This window comes from Myotis yumanensis, unplaced genomic scaffold (genome assembly GCF_028538775.1).
Source record: "Myotis yumanensis isolate MYYU_CA2020_CCGP unplaced genomic scaffold, mMyoYum1.0.hap1 SCAF_2, whole genome shotgun sequence".
NCBI classification, from domain to species: domain Eukaryota; kingdom Metazoa; phylum Chordata; class Mammalia; order Chiroptera; family Vespertilionidae; genus Myotis; species Myotis yumanensis.
The window spans coordinates 4679510-4701702 of NW_027223753.1; the positions used below are offsets into that span (position 1 = coordinate 4679510).

The 22193-nt window shown below is 43.5% G+C and overlaps 1 protein-coding gene across 6 annotated transcripts in view; it reads right to left on the reverse strand.

Moving 5' to 3' along the window:
- RERE (arginine-glutamic acid dipeptide repeats) overlaps positions 1-22193 on the reverse strand; it is a 392160-nt gene that overhangs the window by 267822 nt on the left and 102145 nt on the right. The window contains exon 1 of one of the 6 annotated variants that reach the window (XM_070404011.1): positions 19941-19958. The exons of the other annotated variants lie outside the window; for them this stretch is intronic. The gene's annotated coding sequence lies outside the window, so the exon portion shown is untranslated. Of the gene's footprint in view, positions 1-19940; positions 19959-22193 lie in introns of those variants that run through there. 6 annotated transcript variants of the gene reach the window in all.

Sequence of the window (22193 nt, forward strand, 5' to 3'; positions counted from 1 at the left end):
AGGCCAGCCCTGCCCCCCATCATCCCCCCCACCCTGATTGGGGGCGAGGCCAGACCCCACCTGTGCACGAATTCATGCACTGGGCCTCTAGTACTCATATAAACATCACAGCCCAGCTGGTGTGGCTCAGTGGCTGAGCATCAACCTATGAACCAGGAGGCCACCGTTCAATTCCCAGTCAGGGATCATGCCAGGGTTGTGGGCTCGATCCCCAGTGTGGGGTGTGCAGAAGGCAGTCGATGAGTGATTCTCTCCCATAATTAATGTTTCTCTCTCTCTCCCTCTCCCTTCCTTTCTAAAACCAATCCTATATAATAAAAGGCTAATATGCAAATCAACCGAATAGTGGAACGACCAGTCGCTATGACGCACACTGACCACCAGGGAGCAGACGCTCAATGCAGGAGATGCCCCTTGGCGGTCAGTGCATTCCCACAGGGGGCGCACCACTCAGCCAGAAGCCAGGCTCATGGCTGGCGAGTGCAGTGGTGGTGGTAGGAGCCTCTCCCACCTCAGCGGCGGCAGTCAGACATCCCCCGAGGGCTCCTGGACTGCGAGAGGGCACAGACCGGGTTGAGCGACACCCCTCCCCCACCACACACACACACACACACACACACACACACACACATACACGCACAAATTTTGTGCACCAGGGCCTCTAGTAAAAATACTTTTTTTAATAAACAGATTTTTCACAGATTCCAGAAAAATAAAATGCAGTCCATAGTTGGAATTTTCAGAGTAGTATTAAGAAAGGACAGGAAAGGGGGGAGGCAGGGCTGATTATTTTATATCCTAATATTCATATTGAGAGATCTGGACAAATAAAATAACTAACTGGGTTCTAAGTTTAGAAGTAGGCACTTAAGTATAATAAACTCCACACCAAATATATTTTTATATACTCTACTCGAATTTTAGTGTAATCATGCAAAGTCCTAATGAGACTTGGGCTTATTCTGATCACAAGTCTCATTGGTTAACCTCTTCCGACCCAGAAGCAACAAAGATTTCTGCCTTCCTCTCCCCCAGGCTGTCCCTTGTACTATGGCTCTGTCATACCCGGAGATTAAGTCTGTTCACTCACTGACGTCTGTTCATTCGCATATGAAATGGGGGCTTGTTCCTTTCCTTATATATTATAGACTATAATAATAAAGTCAGGCTCTATATTCTTCAAATTTCATGAGTAATAATTGCAAGTAAATTATAACTCACTTCCTTTATAACAGTTAAGGACTACAACACAATATATTCTTCATATTTCAACATAATGCTGCTATCAAAAGCACAGCCCTTGAATTTGCTTCTTAAACCACACAACTGGTTTCTGTTCTGGGGCACTGAAAATTTTTTATGTGGTTTCCTGGGTTTTTTGTTTTGTTTTGTTTAAGTGAAACTTTCCTATGTGCATTTTGTTGTTGTACTGACTTTAATAATCTGTCCAATTGAGTATGACCTCCCATGAACTTTCACAAAATAATTGATAGTGTCTTTTTTTATGAGTGTATTTCCTGGTTTCTTTGAGGTCAAAATGTTTGCTATGAATTGACAATGAGCCTTCCCATGTACAGATGATGAAATTAATATCACCTACAAAACAAAGACAATAGTATACTAACTCACAAATGTCTCTATATCCAGGAATGTGAAGCATGTAATGATTATTTAAGAAAAATGCTGGCTCTAGTAATACAGCCTACAATAAAAATTATACAGGCAAGTAATGACATGTATTTCACAAGTACACCAGCCTCAATCAGGTTTTTTGAACCAAGCCTTTATTAGAAATGACAAATAATTCTCTCAAATGCCTTAATTCAATCCAAAGAGCAACTGAGAACCTGAGTCTCAGAAAGGTAACAGATTCAAAAGTGGGAAATAAAACTACTCAATGCTATGATCTGGTAGAATGAGCACTGGCAAAGCCCAAAGAGGCCAATTAGAAATTAGGCTGAAATTTTTACCAACTCTGTGTGGCTCACTGTCTTCATTTTAAACGGGGGGTGGGAGTGGGGAAGGAGATATAATATTCTATTAGCATGATTCACCAATATTCAATTAAGTTTGTAAACCAAACCTAACAAATGTTATGAATTATAAATACTTTAGGTGCCAAATGCCTGTAGGATTAAGAACACCAAAACTTGTACATTCTAGTAGACGGAGGCAATGCCGGCCCACTAAAGCCAAGTGGCATCCCTCCACCACAGCAGACAGCCATTTTCTGTTCCAGCATTCTACAACTCAATACCACACATATGCACTATTGCCCGTGTTTTTTCCTTTTTATCCCATTCCTCCCTCCAGCCTTGCTCTTCACTATTCCCCAAATTCTCTGCTTGAGAGCAGCATCAAAGGGCACTACACTTAGATCTAATGATTCTATTTAAAGACTAGAGAAATTAAACTGCTACACCATGCCAAAGAAAAAAAGGGGAAAACACAAATGCTACAAAACCTCTTCAGTGACACACAGACACTCAAGCTGTGCCGCAGGTTGCCTCGGGAAAACTATCCCTCAGAGTTACTTACTGGTGCTGCTTTGGAGAGAATACCAATAAAAGTATAAAGTAAAAAATACTCATTTATGGCAGAAAATAAAATATATACCTACTATCTGATTTTGTTTTAAAATAAAATAACATCTACAACTCCATGTGGCTATTAAACCTAATCTTAATTAAAAAAACAAAGTCAAGTTGACTCCATAGGCCGTCCTACAAAGCTAGGCTAACAATAGCCAAAGTTCTAAATGCTAGGTGTTTTTATACAGTTGGCCTTAGAAGATCTTAGTAATAAAAGGCAGATAGTAAATAAAATCTCCATTTAAGTCATACTAACAGATTATTTAAATTTTTCATGGTTAAAAGAATGCCAAAAGCCTTCATTTCATTTTTTTTTGTAGATTTCTCATTTTTTTAAAATTTCTCTTTATTGTGGAAATTATTATAGATGTTTCCCCTCTTTCCCCCATTGATCCCTACTAGCCCAAACCTGCCCCCACCCCAACCCTTCACCACACTACTGTCTGTGTCCATGGGTTATGCATATATGCATATAAATTCTTTTGTTAATCTCTTCCCACCCACCCATCCACCCCCGCCTTCCCTCTGAGAGTCCACACACAGTCTATTCCATGATTCTGTCTTAATTTTAAAGCATACATCTGTGACCAGTGACCAAATACGTTTTCAATAAATCAATCTACCAAATAATACATCAGGCATATTAAAACTACATCCTCTTCACTAATAGACAGTTTGCTAGAAAAGGCAGTATTATCAAACCAGTGTCATTAACAAATCATTTATTTAAAAAAAAAAATATTTTAGTCATAAACAAAAAGCCCTTCCTTTCACATGATGGAATTAATGCTGAAACGTGTGGTCAGAGTCCCTCTCACAATCCGGGACCACTGGCTCCTAACTGCTCACCTGCCTGCCTGCCTGATTGCCCATAACTGCCCCCCCCACCCCCTGCTGGCCTGGCCACCCCAATGGACCCCCTGCCGGTCTAGTCACCCCCAACTGCCTCTCCCCACCAGCCTGGTTGCCCCCAACTGCCCCTCCCCCCCGCAAGCATGGTCACTCCTCACTGCCCCCCTCTGCTGGCCTGGTTGCCCGCAACTGCCCCCCCCGCGGGCCTGGTTGCCCCACGCAGCCTGCTGCTCGGTCATTTGATCACCCCTCACTAAGCCCCCTACTAGCCTGGTCACCCCACACAGCCTGCTGCTCAATCGTTTGGTCACCCCTCACTGCCCCCACCTTCCAGCCTGGTCGCCCCTAACTGCGCCCCCTGCGGGCCTGGTTGCCCCACGCAGCCTGCTGTTCAGTCATTTGGTCGTCCCTCACTAACCCCCGCTGCCGGCCTGGTCGCCCCATGCAGCCTGTTCGGTCATCAGTTCGGTTGTGATGGTCGCTTAGGCTTTTATTATTATAGATCCTCATCAGATCCCAAGTGATAGATCAAAGAACTACAAATGTAGTTTATTAGCTTCTGAGTTTCTACCAACCTGAAAACCAGGAAAATTTTCCCATCAATTATTTTTTCAAATTTCCTTTACAGAAATTAAAGGAAATTGAAGTTAATTAATACAAGAATACCTAAGTACTACATGACAATATGGAAGATCTGATTTTAATCTTAGAAGGAAAGGTATTAAAGATGAAGGGGCTGGAGATCCTAAATGATCTATCAACTAAAAAAACAAGTTAGTTTATTTTTCTATATTTTCAGATTTGGCACAATTCATATGAATTAATGTAATCATTTGTAATCTGCTCTTAGTTAAATCCATCTACCAAGAACCTGGAAATGGTTTATCAAGGGAACATTAATTTCAACAAATTAGTCCTATAGCACTGTGGCTAGACCAAGCCTCTACTTCCTTATGTTTTATTATTAAATAGAGGCCCAGTGCACGAAATTCATGCACGGGTAGGGTCCCTAGGCCTGGCTGGTGATCAGGGCCGAACTGCAGGGTGACGAGCGGGGCAATTGGGGGCCCCCACCAGCACCCACCTTGGCTAGCCTGGGGTTTGCAGGCTGGGGGCAGCTCCTGCAGTGAGCATCTGCCCCCTGGTGGTCAGTGCGCTTCATAGTGACCAGTCGTTCCACCGTTCGATCGATTTGCATATTAGGCTTTTATTATATAGGATGCCTAAACTGACTTTTTTTTTTTTAAAGCAGATACTGAACATAAGCACTCTCCCTGTTCCTTTTATTTTAAAATTCAACCCCTAGCAGAACCAAACTGAGGATCTCCTGAAAATTAAAAAACTAAAATCAGATTAAATGTTTTCATTTTAAAGATATATTATTGAGAAAAGGCCAATAAAATTATCTTACCTCTCAAAACAATTCTCTAATACACCTCCAACACAAAGTAGTGGTTAGGCTTAGATATGACCAAAATCAACCTTCTAAGGATCCTCTCTAAGGTCAAGTCATCTACCCAAATCAACCATATTCAAAGTATAAGTTTTCTCCCCTCACTCTCAACCTTTATACATTCAATCACATTTAGTCTACAGAAATCTCTCCCCCAGTGCTCCAGTTCTGCTGTCTTTCTTAACTCTTCCAACAAATCTGGAGGCTGTGATATAGCGGGAACTGCATTAGACATGGAAATCAAATTAGATATTAAGGGGCAGTGAGTAAGACAACTTGACCTCTCAGCTATTTTCTCCTCTGTTAAATAGGAATTACGGTCCTACCTCAAGCCATTACACTGAGGATTAAGTTTCAAGTATTTTATAGTGTTATCAGACTTGTAAACCAATGACTGTATCTCTACCCTGATAGCTCATTATAGACCTACCACATACTAAACTTTTTGCAAATAACTATTAAAAACAGATCCTAGCCCTACCTGGTTTGGCTCAGTGGACAAAGTGAGTCAGCCTGTGAAGGGTCCCAGGTTCGATTCTAATCAAAGGCACGTGCCCAGATCGCAGGCTCAATCCCCAGTAGGGGGGCATGCAGGAGGCAGCCAATCAATGGTTCTCTCACATCATTGATGTTTCTCTTTCTTTCTTTCTCTCTCTCTTTCTCCCCCCCCCCCCCTTCCTCTCTGAGGTCAATAAAAATATATTTTAAAAAATACATTTACAACAATAATTTAGTTGTAAAAAATAATTTTTTTATCTTTAATTTCTTTATTGGTTAAGGTATTACAAATGTGTTCTCATCCCCCCCATTAACCCCCAACTTCACCCCCGCCCCCACTCATGCTCTCATTTTTTTTTTGAGAGTAAAAAATAAATTAAAAAAACACACAGATCCTACATTAATGTACCGGATGCATAAAGAAAAAGCAATTGGTTAAAAGCAAAAACTTCAGGCAAATTCCTCCTTTTTCCATCTACCAAATGCCAACCAACTTTCTACCAAATGCCAACCAACCCCTTCACTGATCTAGTGGGTTGTCTTGGCATGTTCTGATTATAATCTGATTGCCTTATGATACTGCACTAAATTAGACTAAATGGGATTGTTCTGCTGGTTTACTGGTTCCAAAAAAGAGAGACCATTATTGCAAGTTCCTTTGATCTCTATCATCCAGGGAAATGCAATGCTAAATTAAATATGCGTGTGTTTATTTATATGTTTATCTAAACTAAATATTTATAATAAGTCACTATTAATTTTTTTAACTAACAAGTCCATCTACAGTGTCCAGGCAATGTCCTGTAAATTATCAACATATATTTATCTACCAGGATAAGATTCCCTTAAAGTTTCATAGACAGCCGAAACCGGTTTGGCTCAGTGGATAGAGCGTCGGCCTGCGGACTGAAAGGTCCCAGGTTCGATTCCGGTCAAGGGCATGTACCTGGGTTGCAGGCACGTCCCCAGTAGGGGATGTGCAGGAGGCAGCTGATCGATGTTTCTCTCTCATCGATGTTTCTAACTCTCTATCTCTCTCCCTTCCTCTCTGTGGAAAATCAATAAAATATATATTTTAAAAAAAAAAAGTTTCATAGACAAAAATAAATAAAATTAACAATTTACCTGGTAGATGATAAATGTAATCGTCAGCTTAAATAAAAATAAAAATCCCTGCCCTTCAGGACTTTACATTCTAGTGGAATGAACAAGATAATAAGCAATGAAAATAAATACAATTTGAATAAAGCTACCTCAATATTTATGATGCTGTATGATCTGATCAGTATTTAAAGAGGAGATGCCATTAACTCCATGTCTCAATAAAACCCTACATTTCAAATTTGAGTTTTAAGAGGGATGATTTTATCCTCCCAGCAAAGAACTTTTGAGTACAGTTTTCTTAAAAATAGTTTATATTTTCTAAGTACATGGCAATTAAAATATCTTTAAATCAAAGTTTCAATAACAAATGTTCTTAGTTCCTTAATTTGAAAGCTTAAGACCATATTCCCAAGTATCAAACAACAAACTAATGGGTCTACAAAATGCACAATAAAAAGTTGTTAAAGTGAATTAAAGAATGGACACTGATTTATTTTCATTGATACAGTACAACTTAGAATTTTTTTCAATATACAAAAAATGTTAACTATTATAAAGGTGCCAGATAGAATTAAATAACCAAAGATTGTTGCAGTCCTCTCCTGACATTTTGGGTCAAGCATATCGAACTCAAAGGCTAACATGGGCCAAATAAACAAGGTTTAAGTTTATGTGGGCCGCAAAAAAACAACAGCTTCAATTTTCATAGAAATGTAGGTTTATTTCGGTAGAGACATGCTGAATACAAAGGGCTGAAATAAGTGAGTAATCGTTAACATAAAATAATAGAACATTTTAATAAACATTAATTTTTCTTGAACATTAACTTACCAGACACTGAATAACTGCACAAATTAGTAAGCATAACGCAAATAAACCTAATTCCGAAAGCGAAATCTTTCCTGTTGCGCACACCAAACAAGTCAGTACACTAATGACATGGCAATCAGCTGCTAAAATATTTGCTGCTGGTATTAGTGGAGAGAAATGGTGCGCCTGCGCATAAGGGAAATGAATGCAACACGATTATAGTAGTTCGTTATTAATTATGTATAATAGGATACTGTAAAAATTAAGTTACGAAATTTTTATTAAAACGTTTCTTACATACTGTTATATTGGCTGGGCCGCAAAAATATTTGTGGGCCACATGCGGCCCGCAGGCCAAGAGTTTGACATGCTTGTTATGGGTGGTACAATTTATACACCAAAGAAAAGAACTGACAAGTGAAATCCTACTAGCTGGAGAGTTTAAAACGCAAAAAGCCCACAACTGTGTGAGGGTAAGAGAAAACACTGGAAGTTACATTTGCGCATGTTAAGTTTTAGATGCTTATTAACATCCAAGTAAAAATGTGAAGAAGGCAGCTAAGTGGATCAGGACTACAGATAAAATTGTTAGTAATATTCATTTAGATAATTTTTAAAGCCTAGAGTTCAAGGCACAGTGTAGAGATTCAACAAATATTTATTAGGCACCTACTATGTGCCAGTTACTGTTCTATCTTCTGGGGATACATCAGTGAGCTACACAGTTAAAAATCCCTGCCCTAGCCCAGCGGGATGTGGCTCAGCAGTTGAGCATGACCCAGGAACCAAGAGGTCACTGGTTCAATTCTCCGTCAGGGCAAATGCCTGGTCTGCGGGCTCTATCCCCAGCAGGGGGCATGCACAAGGCAGTCAATCAATGACTTTCATCATTGATGTTTCTCTCTCTTCCCCTCTCCCTTCCTCTCTGAAATCAATAAAAATAAAAATCCCAGCCCTACCCAGTTTGGCTCAGTGGAGAGAGCGACAGCCTACAGACTGAAGGGTTCTGGTTCAATTCCTGGTCAGGACATATGCCTGGGTTGTGGACTCGATCACCATGCAAGAGGCAGCCAATCAATGATTCTCTCTCATCATTAATGTTTCTATCTCTCTCTTCCTCTCTCTTCCTCTCTGAAATCAATAAAAATATATGTATTTTTTAAATCCCTGCCCTCCAGGACTTTACATTCTAGTGGGAGGAACAAGACAATAAGCAATGAAAATAAATACATATATAGTATGTGGAAAGACAATATTCTAGGGGGAAACTGAGCAGGGTAAGGGAAATCAGGAGCAGGCACCAAGGGTTCAAGGTAGGCCTCGCTGCTTCTCAAAAGTGAGGTCACACAGATATCTGGGGAAATGTATTTCAGGCAGAAGGAATGTTTTCCTGCAAAGAGGAGCAGAGAAATAAGCAATAGCAACAGGGGGAGTCGGGTCAAAAAGGGGGGATTTTATTTTTGTATTTGTTTTATGGGAGAAAAGCAGCACATTTGTATACTGTTGAGAAAGATCCAGTAGAGTCTAAAACATTAATAACATGGGAGACAGAAAATTACTACCTGAGAGGGGAGGGGTGGGTGTGGAACAACTAGCTGGGCTGGGTTGGCCTTGGAGGGCACAAGAACAGCACTCCATCTCCACACAGCCAGGAAGTCGGAACCTGCGCTGCAAGGTAGACCAACGTGGTAGGACTCTGTGGAACTTCTCTTCTGACTGCTTTAATTTTTCTCACTGAAGCAGAAAGCCCAATATAAAGACCAGAGGAGCCGGCCAGTGTGGCTCATTGGTTCAGCGTCAACCCAGGAACCAAGAGGTCATGGTTCAATTCCCGGGCAGGCCAACATGCCCGGGTTGCAGCTCAATCCCCATGTAGGAGAGGCAACCAATCAATGATGTTTCTCTCTCATCGATGTTTCTATTTCTCTATCCCTCTTCCTTCCTCTCTCTAAAAAATCAATAAAAACATATTTTTTAAAAAAAACAGGGAGGAAGTATAAAAGAAGTATGAAACAGTCATCTAGGAAGCAGGGCAAGGGAATGGACGAGGAAAATTGAGTATGATTGCTCCATAGCCTTAAGGGCCTACTTGAATTTTATGAACCGTGGGAAGGAATCAACAATAAGAAATTCCCCTAATCTGAGACATATCGGCTGGCTGCCCTTTTACTAACAAATGAAAAATTCTTTATCACAAACTGCTGAAAATGGCAAATGTCTAACACATTTTGAGTAGAGCAAATATAAAAACAATGCTCTGGGAAAGTTGCGATTTCTCCAGATAATATGCTGAAAGAAGACATCCCATTTCACACCATATTCATAACTGCCTTATCCCTTGAAGGGAGGGAGCCATTTAACCTTGAGCTGAAGTTAACTCCCTCATGTCAGACCATCTAAACAAAAGCTGTGTTTGAAAGCCTTGAGCCAATTATATGTTGCAATGGTAAATGATACAGATAAATTATATTCTTACTCATAGAAGTACAAATTTACATATAATGATTATCTAGGAGCATTCAATTAATCACTAGAACCACCCATATAAAATTGTATTCCTAATGATAGCATAGTGATGGTTTGCACAACTCTTTGAATATACTAAAAACCACTGATTTGTACACTTGTATAATGGATTATCTAGGAGCATTCAATTAATCACTAGAAACACCCATATAAAATTGTATTCCTAATGATAGCGTAGTGATGGTTTGGACAACTCTTTGAATATACTAAAAACCATTGATTTGTACACTTGTATAATGGGTGAATTGTCTATCATGAAAATTTTATCTCAATAAAAATTTTTTGAAATCTAAGTTTTTAATCTCAAATAAATCATTTTTATCATCAGGAAGTAAAAATTTTTTAATTTCTTTGTTAAAATATAATGGGAAATGAAGCAAATACAGTATGTACTGCAGCTTATAAATATTAACTTAGTAGAATTTCAGAATGAAGGGCAGAATTTGGGTTAGGGTTTTGGATTGAAATTTTTTTTTCCCTTTTAACTACTTAAAGTTTGTAGGGGGAACCAAGATGGCGGCGTAGGGAGCGGACCTGTGTGTGCTGCTCTCTCACAGCATCATTGAAACTATCAACTATGAAGTAAACAACCGCCACTCAGAACCATGGGGAAGTTGGCCCAGTGGGAGATCTACAACTGGAGGAAAAGAAAGAAGCGCAGTGAGACTGAGTGGGAGCTACGGAGGCACCAAAACCAGAGGTACGCAGTCACACGCCACGCGGGCTGCAAATGGATTCTCGGTTTTTTACGAACCCTCGAATCCTCTGGGCTTGCTCGGGGCGGGTCTCTGAGGCCCCAGATCCCACAGGGAGAGGCGGCCACGGCCTTGCAGTGGTCGGAGAGCGAGGGAAGCTCTGATACGCGGCTGCTCGCCGGCACCGAGGGACAAGAAGTCCTGGTGTCCCAGAGAGGCGAGGGGCGCGGAGACGCCGCCATCGCTATTTCCTCCACGCTGGTGACTCCCTGTGACCCCGCCCTACCCTCAGGGCTGTGCCAGAGGCACAAGAGGGAATGACTGTGCTTTTACAAACTCTCAAATCCACTGAGCTGGTTCGGGCGGGTCTCTGAGGCCCCAGGCCCCAAGGCGAGAGACGGCACGGCCTTCCAGCGGTCAGGAAGCGAGGGAGGCTCTGGCGCTCGGCTGCTCGCCGGCACTGGGGGACGCAAAGCCCTGGTGTCCTGGATAGGCAAGGGGCCACTGAGTCTCCACCCCGGCGACTCCCTGTGATCCCGCCCTACGCAATTTACATTCCCATCTGGGGTGTGCCAGACCCACAAGTAGAAGCGCCTTCTTCTGCAAACTTTCAAATCCACTGAGCTGGTTCAGGCGGGATCATGAAGCACCAGACCCTACGGGGAGAGGCAGCACGGCCTTGCAGCCATCAGAAAGCGAGGGAGACTCTGTTGCACAGCTGCTCACCGGCACTGGGGGACACAAAGCCCTGGCAGAGAGTCAAGGGGCCGCGGAGACTCAGCCAGTGCTATTTGCTCCGCCATGGCGACTCCCTGAGACTCAGCCCTAATCAATTTACATCCCCATCCAAGCTGTGCCAGGTGCACAAAAAGACCCACCTGCGCTTTTGCAGCCTATCCCAACAAATTGCAGACTTCAACTGCTCGCAGCCATGAGAGACACACTCAAGAAGCAGACCCAGGAGAACCAGGATGGCGGCATAAGGAAGAGACCTGTGCGTGCTACCTCACACAACAACATCGAAACTACCAAATATCAGACAAACACCTATCATACAGAACCATGGGAAACTTGGCCCAGTGGAAGCTCTACAACTGGAAGGAGAGAAAGAACATTGAGACTGAGTAGGATGTGACACCAAGTACAGAGCCCAACCCAACAAACTGCAGATTTCAACTCCTCGCATAGAAAGAAGCGCATAGAGACTGAGTAGGATGTGCTGAAGCACCAAGTACAGAGCCCATCCCAGCAGGCTGCAGATTTCAGCTCCTTGCATCTGGGAGGGACGCAATCGGGGGGCCGGCCAGGGCTGGGCTTGACTCGGCCGGCACTGTGGAACTGCTGTACCAGCAAGCGCACAAACATGCCCACTGGTCCCAGTCTCTGGTGGGGCGCTGCGGGACAGCAGACAAGCAGTCTGTGCACTTGGTGGAGGGCAGGAGCGCTGGATGTGCAACCACCAGGAACGCCTGGAGATTTTGTCTAGTGGGGAGCCGCCGGCAGGGGACAGAAGGCCAAACTTCCTGTTTCCCCGGTAAGGCTGGGATGGCCCCGGTGAGGTTGAAACAGCCCCCGTGAGGTAGGGACGACCCCAGTCAGGTCGAAACGGCCCCGGCGTGGTAGGGACAACCCCAGTCAGGTTGAAACGGCCCCCGTGAGGTAGGGACGACCCCGGTGAGGTTGAAACAGCCCCCGTGAGGTAGGGACGACCCCAGTCAGGTCGAAACGGCCCCGGCGTGGTAGGGACAACCCCAGTCAGGTTGAAACGGCCCCCGTGAGGTAGGGACGACCCCGGTGAGGTTGAAACAGCCCCCGTGAGGTAGGGACGACCCCAGTCAGGTCGAAACGGCCCCGGCGTGGTAGGGACAACCCCGGTGAGGTTGAAACGGCCCCGGTGTGGTAGGGACAACCCCGGTGAGGTTGAAACAGCCCCCGTGAGGTAGGGACGACCCCAGTCAGGTCGAAACGGCCCCGGTGTGGTAGGGACGACCCCGGTGAGGTTGAAACAGCCCCCGTGAGGTAGGGACGACCCCAGTCAGGTCGAAACAGCCCCCGTGAGGTAGGGACGACCCCAGTCAGGTCGAAACGGCCCCGGTGTGGTAGGGACGACCCCGGTGAGGTTGAAACAGCCCCCGTGAGGTAGGGACGACCCCAGTCAGGTCGAAACGGCCCCGGCGTGGTAGGGACAACCCCGGTCAGGTTGAAACAGCCCCGGTGTGGTAGGGACAACCCCGGTGAGGTTGAAACAGCCCCCGTGAGGTAGGGACGACCCCAGTCAGGTCGAAACGGCCCCGGTGTGGTAGGGACGACCCCGGTGAGGTTGAAACAGCCCCCGTGAGGTAGGGACGACCCCAGTCAGGTCGAAACGGCCCCGGTGTGGTAGGGACGACCCCGGTGAGGTTGAAACAGCCCCCGTGAGGTAGGGACGACCCCAGTCAGGTCGAAACGGCCCCGGCGTGGTAGGGACAACCCCGGTCAGGTTGAAACGGCCCCCGTGAGGTAGGGACGACCCCAGTCAGGTCGAAACGGCCCCGGTGTGGTAGGGACGACCCCGGTGAGGTTGAAACAGCCCCCGTGAGGTAGGGACGACCCCAGTCAGGTCGAAACGGCCCCGGCGTGGTAGGGACAACCCCAGTCAGGTTGAAACGGCCCCCGTGAGGTAGGGACAACCCCAGTCAGGTTGAAATGGCCCCGGTGTGGTAGGGACAACTCCGGTCAGGTTGAAACAGCCCCGGTGTGGTAGGGACAACCCCGGTGAGGTTGAAACGGCCCCCGTGAGGTAGGGACGACCCCAGTCAGGTCGAAACGGCCCCGGCGTGGTAGGGACAACCCCGGTCAGGATGAAACGGCCCCCGTGAGGTAGGGACGACCCCAGTCAGGTCGAAACGGCCCCGGTGTGGTAGGGACGACCCCGGTGAGGTTGAAACAGCCCCCGTGAGGTAGGGACGACCCCAGTCAGGTCGAAACGGCCCCGGCGTGGTAGGGACAACCCCAGTCAGGTTGAAACGGCCCCCGTGAGGTAGGGACGACCCCGGTGAGGTTGAAACAGCCCCCGTGAGGTAGGGACGACCCCAGTCAGGTCGAAACGGCCCCGGCGTGGTAGGGACAACCCCGGTCAGGTTGAAACGGCCCCGGTGTGGTAGGGACAACCCCAGTCAGGTTGAAACAGCCCCGGTGTGGTAGGGACAACCCCGGTGAGGTTGAAACAGCCCCCGTGAGGTAGGGACGACCCCAGTCAGGTCGAAACGGCCCCGGCGTGGTAGGGACGACCCCGGTGAGGTTGAAACAGCCCCCGTGAGGTAGGGACGACCCCAGTCAGGTCGAAACGGCCCCGGCGTGGTAGGGACGACCCCGGTGAGGTTGAAACGGCCCCCGTGAGGTAGGGACGACCCCAGTCAGGTCGAAACGGCCCCGGTGTGGTAGGGACGACCCCGGTGAGGTTGAAACGGCCCCCGTGAGGTAGGGACGACCCCAGTCAGGTCGAAACGGCCCCGGCGTGGTAGGGACAACCCCAGTCAGGTTGAAACGGCCCCCGTGAGGTAGGGACGACCCCGGTCAGGTTGAAACGGCCCCGGTGTGGTAGGGACAACTCCAGTCAGGTTGTAACAGCCCCGGTGTGGTAGGGACAACCCCGGTGAGGTTGAAACGGCCCCCGTGAGGTAGGGACGACCCCAGTCAGGTCGAAACGGCCCCGGCGTGGTAGGGACAACCCCGGTCAGGTTGAAACGGCCCCCGTGAGGTAGGGACGACCCCGGTGAGGTTGAAACGGCCCTGGTGAGGCTCAGACGGCCCTGGTGAGGTTGAGACTGCTCCAGTGAGGCTGGGACAAATAAAGGGGACCAGTATGGACTGATGAACAGGTGTAGATACAGAAGCAGAGCAACATTGAACAGAATGTTAAACTACAATGGGGAGCCTGGGGAGGGTTGGGGGGGGGATTAAGAGACCAACTGAAGGACCTATATGCATGCATATAAGATTAACCAATGGACACAAGACACGGGACGGGGGGGGGCGGGGGGTAGGGGCCGAGGGAATGTCATGGGGGGGAAAAAGGAGACATATGTAACACTCTTTGTAATACTTTAAGAAATAAAAATTATTATAAAAAAAAAAAAAAAAAAAAAAAAAAAAATAAAGTTTGTAGCTTCTAACACTGCTATTTCATCCCTTTGAGCAAGACATCATCAAATCACCTTAACTATAATGAATGATAATCTTCTGACTGTACATATCTAATAACTACTACATTCTAGACACTCATCAGCAAGACTGGACGACAAACCAATACCTGGACCAAAATAAAAAGATAAAATGCTATAAGTACTAACTCAGGTACTGTGACATTTCTTAGAATTATGATACCTCACAGAAATTTTATACTTCAAATCTTATCAGCAAGCCAAATAATTTATAAATTCTATTATCCCCCCTAAGAAAGAAAAATTCAACAATTCACCACTAATGTTTCAGTTTCTCTATCCAAATGTAAAAAGTGAGAGATTTTTTTCACTTTGAGAATAATACCCCTACAAAGACTAAAGATAAAGGTTATGGTCTTCTAAGCAAAAGGATTAGAACGCTGAACTGACAATATTAAGGTGTTCATGGAAGACACAACAGATATACCAGGTAGAAGACAGAACACAGCTACTAAGAGGCTTAGCCACTTCTCAAATAGAAACTGAATGTAGGCAACTCAATTAACTTCTCTAGACTTGGCCCTCTCATTTTGTAACCTGAGAAGCCAGCATCTGCTCTGCCTCCTGCATTCGGTAGCTGTGAGGAGCAAACCAGAGGTCAGGGAAGGCGGTTCAGTAGATGTAAAGCTTTCTGCAAACAGAAGCATAATCCCCATTTCATTTTCAAAAAGCTCAGTGTCTCTATGATAAGCTGTTGATCACCTTCTACTCTGCATGTATGAAATTTACTCTCTGAATTAGGCTGCTATAACAGAATACCACAGACTGGGTGGATTAAAAAGCAGAAATTTATTTCCCACAGTTCTGAGGCTGGGAAGCCCAAAATCAAAGCTCCAGCCAATTCAGCTTCCTGCCTTCTGACTATGTCCTCAAATGATGAGAGAGAGAGAGAGAGAGAGAGAGAGAGAGAAGTGGGTCTTTCACTTCTTATATTCTCATCATGCCCCCCACTCCCACCCCCAAAATCTCATGACCTCATCTAAGCCTAATTACTGGCCTCACCTTCAAATACCAAAATGTTGTGGGTTAGGGCTTCAACACAAATAACTCTGGGGGACATGGTTCAGTCCACAGCACTCCCCTACATAATTTATTAATGACTGTCTTCAGGCAAAAATTAAACAGGGTGGGGAAGATCTAAAGCATGGGTTACTTTTATTAAAGGGCCTATTTAAGGCAGCTTACTGAGATTCATAAATATTCTGAAATAAAATTCAAAATAAATGAAGGCACTGGTATGATAACAATAGCTGAGATGTATTCAGCACTTACATGCACCAGGTACTGCTGTAGAAGCTTTCCATTTTACCCTCACAGTAGCCACAGGAAGTAGGAATGACTTATAGATAAGGATGCTGAACACATGGTGGGTGAAAGCTGTTTCCTCAGGTCATAAGGCAAGTCTCACAGTCCTACAGGCCAGGGCCTCTACTCTATGCTCCCCTGCTTCTCTTTCTGCTGGGACAAAGGAAAATTGCAGGGGAAGAGAGGGGATTGAAAAGATGAAACCACGAAGGAAGTATTCAGTTCATTTTATATCTTTTTTCAGATGTGGCCAAAATTTTATAAGCAAATAGCTCAGAGAAAGCTTAACCGGTCACAGGATTCTAAATACCCAAGTTAAACACAAGCCACATGCTCAGGAGAGGTCAGTTCCTTCTGGTACAAAGAGCTGAGAATCGTTTCTCCTCTGGATCCTCACAGACAATCTGCCATAGCAAACAGCAGCCTGGGGACCCCTGGATAAACCAGAACACAGATGGCAAGCTCCACAGGCTCCACACAACTCAGTGGCCTCACACCACACTATGCGAGTAAAGCAAATCTGCCAAAAATAAGAGATGCAAAGGTTTCCTAGTAATTTCAACAGAGATTTAGAGCTCACCAGAACGGGAGTTCTTAGAGAGAGGTCTGTGAATGGGCTTCAGGAGTTCCATAAACTACCTGCAATTGTGTATTGTGAGATGTAACCAAATGGTCACAGACTATTTTGAGGGGGTGCTGGGGGGGTGGGTGGAGGGGGACCATAACTTGCACCAATGTTTGATGGAGTCCCTGATAAAAATCAAGTTAACCCCTGTCTGGAGAATTAATGAACTCCGTAACTATCAGGAGAGCCTATCCACATCACCTTCACAAGCAAGGCTTTGGGTGGGTATAGAGCAGTTGGGCTGATGGTATAAATGTGAAGTCAAAAATGCTCTACGTAAGCATAGCTGGAAAGTACCTCATCTTCGAAGTGTCCATGATCTGCCCTACAGTAAGCCCTTGACTAGTCACTGCTGCAATTATTATTAGGTACATAATAACCTCCAAGGACAGGGTCAAATCGTCCTCTTACCTGAGTGCCCTGACCACTCAATAATACAAATCTTTACATCCATAAATATCTAGCACATAAAGAGCTTTGGCAGAATGAGCTTGTTTCAAAACATTCAAAGCATTTCTTTCCCTTTATAAAATGAAATCTATTGCAAAATGAGAAACACTGGGTAACTGAGGGGAAATAATATTTACATGGAAGCACTAAAAAAAAAAAAAAAAAAAAAAAAAAACCTAAAATTATTATAGCAGAATTATGCCCGTTTTTTAAAGTATAATCAGATTGTTATTCCTGAATTTACACCTTTATGCCTTTTCCCCTACAGGATGGACAATGAGGCACATAGAGACAATGTTTATGGGTCTCATTTATTCTCTATGGCAAATAGTAGCAAAGTCAAAACTGCAACATAGCTGACACCAGGCATGAGCATTAAAATTTTTAATAAATAAAAAGGGCTAAAATCTAAAATAATGACAATACCAAATACTAGCAAGAATATAGAGCAAAGGAAACTCTCGTTCATTGAAACTGGGAATGCAAAATATGGTATGTTTCTAGCTCTCCCTCTCTTTCCCGTCCTCTCTAAAATCAATACAAATACATTTTAAATTTTAAGAATGGTTATTGAAACAAAAAAAAGCAAACATTTTTAAAGATGCAAGAACCGTTCTCCAATCTACTCCTAAGAGACCATATTAAATAAATAAATAAATTTTTTGAGGCCTGGAAATCTACTTCTGTATGTAAGCACTCTGGTTGTTTGTGCAAAGCATAAACTGGCCCAAATAAGAAATCTTGAAAGCAATACAAAAGAAAGTCATTTCAACTGGTGTTTTACTAAATGCATACAAGTAGAAAAGTTACTATTGGTGTTGAGGTTCACAACCAGCAACGACTTGAATCTACCACTGTTTCTACCCAGCTATTTTTAAATTATTAGTAGATAATCTGGTGAGCTTGCAGTAAATACAGCTGTGAACACAGCAGCACATACCATCTGGAGGCTTTTGACTTAAGCAGTTTTTCAAATGCACAATATATTCACTCTATTTTGTTCCTTTGAAGCTCAATAGTCAGATATAAACTGATCTTTTTTTAAAACCACAATTACAAAAGCTCGTTCATTCTGTGGAAAACAAGACATGAGAAACAGACCTAATTGTTCATCTTTAAAACCCAGTGATTATTTCAAATTTTACTAGCATAAATACTTTAATTTTATAAAGGATTTCCCGTACCTACCTACCATATTCTTAAAAACTCTTCACTTCTGATTGTCTAAATTTAAAATGTCTTCTACTTTCTAAAGTGATTCACAACCACTACCTCATTTTAACCCCAAAACCTGAACACAACAGTCCTGTTAATCATAAAGTCCTACCTACAGAATGCCATTGCCCCGAACCTCTTGATACATCAACTAATTTTATTACTCTGCAGCCTCTTCCAGCTACCTTCTATCATTCTCTTATTATCAAGCTTCTCAACGTTTTTTTTACCAACTGCAAACCAGCTCCCACACATCACTGGCGTTAGCTGCTCTGCTTTCACCAGATTCTCAGGGGTTACCTGACTCCTGACCAAATAAGAGATATTTTTTCAATAGTGTTTTTCTCAGTTCTCATTCTCTAGTACGAAACCTAGCACAATGTGATTGTACTGTCACTCCCACTTTGAAGCATATCCTCCCTTTATCCTTTTATGTTGCTGTACCTTTCAGACCTTTTTCTCAAGTCATTCTTCCATTTCCTCCTCTTTACAGAACACTGGCTTTTCTTTTCTGATAACTACATGTACAAGCATTACCTCAGCGTTAGCTCCTTCTATGTAAGTTTCAGTGAGTATCTTCTGATTAACATAAACCAATTCCAAAGCCGTATGGACCACAGCTTGGGACGGGGCAGAAGAAGCCAGGGGAGGCCCTTTTACGAAGGTCACTTTTGTAGGATGAGAGGTGGTCAAGTTAAGAACAGGGGGTCAGGATGTGGCTTAGAATCCTGGCCTCACCACTCACTAGCTGTGGGGCCTTAGTCAAATCGCATAACCTCTCTCTAAACCTGTTTCCTCCTTTGTACTTTAGAGGCATTTAAACCTGGAAGAATTAAGTAATTCATGCAAAGACAGAACAACATTAAGGAAAGGAAATCATCCATAATCCCATTATACAGAGATTAGCACTACTGGCATTTTGCATGTTTCTTCCTAGTGAGTAGAGGTGAGTGTGGAATCACTGGAACCATGCTGCATAAACAGATGGGCATTTAGTGTTTTCCACTGAGCTTTACATTAGGATGTATTTTATATCATGATTTTTAAAGGATGCATGATGTTTCTCTTAAAGGATAGGCCATGATTCAACATTTCCCTTCTACTGCTGGGCACTGAAACCAAGAAATCATTACCTTTAATTTCTTCTCTGTCCCTTTTTTCTTTTCCTTTCCCAGAAAAAGCAGCTTCCTCTAATATCACCTGTGAGCCAAATATTGTTACCAATGGCTAATAATTCATCTAACAGTGTGAGAAATACATTTTTATCAAGGAAGAAGAAAAGTTTGACTTAAAGACTGATGTTAGCCCTGGCTGGTGTGGCTCAGCTGGTTGGGAGTTGTACTGTGTACCACAGGTTGCTGGATCAATTTCCTGTCAGGACACAGTTATAGGCTCAATCCCTGGTAGGAGGTGTACAGGAGGCAGCTGATCCATGTTCCACTCTCACATGGATGTTTCTCTTTCTCTCTCCCTTTACCTTCCTCTCTCACTCTCTCTCTCAAAAAAAATGTTTTAATAAAAATATTTAACTTTTTAAAAAATAAAGAAAAAGACAGATGTTAAACTTCCCATACTATTAAATTTCTAAAAAATAATAATAATTTTAAAACTCACTGGCATGCCCAGAAGTTAATCTTTGAAAGTTTCAGAAACCATCATGCTCCTTTTAATTGGTTTTGTCTTCCTCCACTGAAATGTAAGTGCTGTGAGAACAGGAAATTTATTATTTTTTAAAATTTCTTAAGCAACTAAAAGAGTACCTAGAGCATAATTAGTACTCACTATATTAAGTATTAGCTGTCATTACATGCCAGGCATATTCCTAAGAATTTTGCACACCCTCTGAGGTAGATTTATCATTTTCACCTCAGTCATAAAGAGGCTAAGTAACTTATCCTGGGTTTCACAGTAAATGATGGAATAAGGAATAAAACTCAGGCAACCCAGTTATTTACCATCAAACTATACTAAATGAATTGATTAATTACACCACCAGAGCTCCAGGTGAGAGCATTAAAAATTGAGTATGATTATGCTAATTTCCCTGCTAATTAAATACCAACATTATTGTTTTACTGTTTTTTTCATTACAAATCTGTAGTATGTCAACTATGTCAAGGATTAGATAGATTTTGGAGGGCAAGTCTATGACCATTAAAAATCAAGAAATACAGTCTCAAAAAGAAAAAATACTTATAAATGCACTTTTGAAATAACCTGTTTAGATCTAAGATACTTACTATCCTGTTTTTCCTTAGATTCAGCAGTTTCTGCTGCTAATCTAAGTGCTTTTATTTCTTTTAATTATGGAAAACATTTTCTAGGTAAGTTACATTGAAATTACCAGATTTTTCTGGAAAATGTTGCACTCCCGCCCTGGCTGGTGTGGCTCAGTTGGTAGAATGTCATACCATGAACAACCAAAAGGTTGCCAGTTCGATTCCTGGTCAAATCCGGGCACATGCCCAGGTTACAGGCTCAATCCCTAGTGAGGAGAGGAGTGCAGGAGGCAGCCAATCAATGTTTCCTCTCTCTCTCTCTCTCTCTCTCTCCCCCTCCCTCCCTCTCCCTCTCCTCTCCCTTCCTCTCTCTAAAATCAATAAAAACATTTATTTTAATGTTGCACTTTCTTTCCTCATTCCAGGTTATTTTAAGAAGAACCTGTATCTTCAATGAGTTAAAAGATGTCTCAACCTGCCCAGCTGGTGTGGCTTGGTGGTTGAGCGTCAACCCATGAACCAGGAGACCACAGTTCGATTCCCAGTCAGAGCATATGCCAAGGTTGTGGGCTCGATCCCCAGTGGGGGGCGTACATGAGGCAGCCAATTGATGATTCTCTCTCATCATTGATGTTTCTTTATCTCTCTCCCTCTCCCTCTCCCTTCCTCTTTCTGAAATCAATTTTAAAAAAACATTAACTTTTAAGACATGTCTTAACCTAAACCAACCTCCTCCCCCCCCCCCACCCCAGCAGAACCCAATACGATCCCCACCAGTGCCCCCAACAACATGCCCATAGTCTATCAGTAAAGTGGGCCTCTGCAAAAGGATTGTGTCATAGGCCTATATTCACACAAAGCTACTCAATCTTAAAGAAAATACTTTCCAACCACCTGGAGCCAAAAATACATTTTCCAATTTAAAGGTGACCACACATGTCCCTGAACACAGACATTTCTAAACCCTTCTATTAATCACCCAGCCCATGGCCAAACTGCTATTAGTCAGTGGCTCACTAAGTCCCTTTGGTACAGTGTTACAAGAGTTAAGAGAAAGGGAAAAACATTTTAACCATGTAATCATTTCCACTGAACTAACATTTATTTCTGTTTGAATTTTACAGACTATTCGTAGAACAGCAAACAAAGAACCAATTTGGAAGGGGAAAAAATACTGGCTTCCTATGTCATTATAAAATGGATGGTATGGTTCTAACTGGCTACTCTGACTACACAATAGCAAGCAAAACCCTTTGACCTTGGAAAAGCATAGTAAATGTAATACCTACTAATAAATGAAACAAAAAAAATAAATCTCTCACAAGTAAACTATTACATGAGTAAACAAAAGCTTGTCTTGTTCTATCATTTGCTTAAAAGCAAGCACAGTGGCGGTGGGAGAGGGATTAAGAAACACAGCCAGACAAGTCCATAAAACCTCCAGTGTAAGATAAAACTACCCTGCAGGAGAGCCAATGCATTCTGACCTAACAGCTGTACACAGTTGCACTAATTAAAATGAAAGGCTAGTCTGCAAAACACAGGCAATTCACTGAACCTTACTGACAAGTTGGCAGGGTTCACCATCACACTCTTTTCCCCACCCCACCCCCGCAGACCTTCAATGTAAACAATAAATTGGCACAAA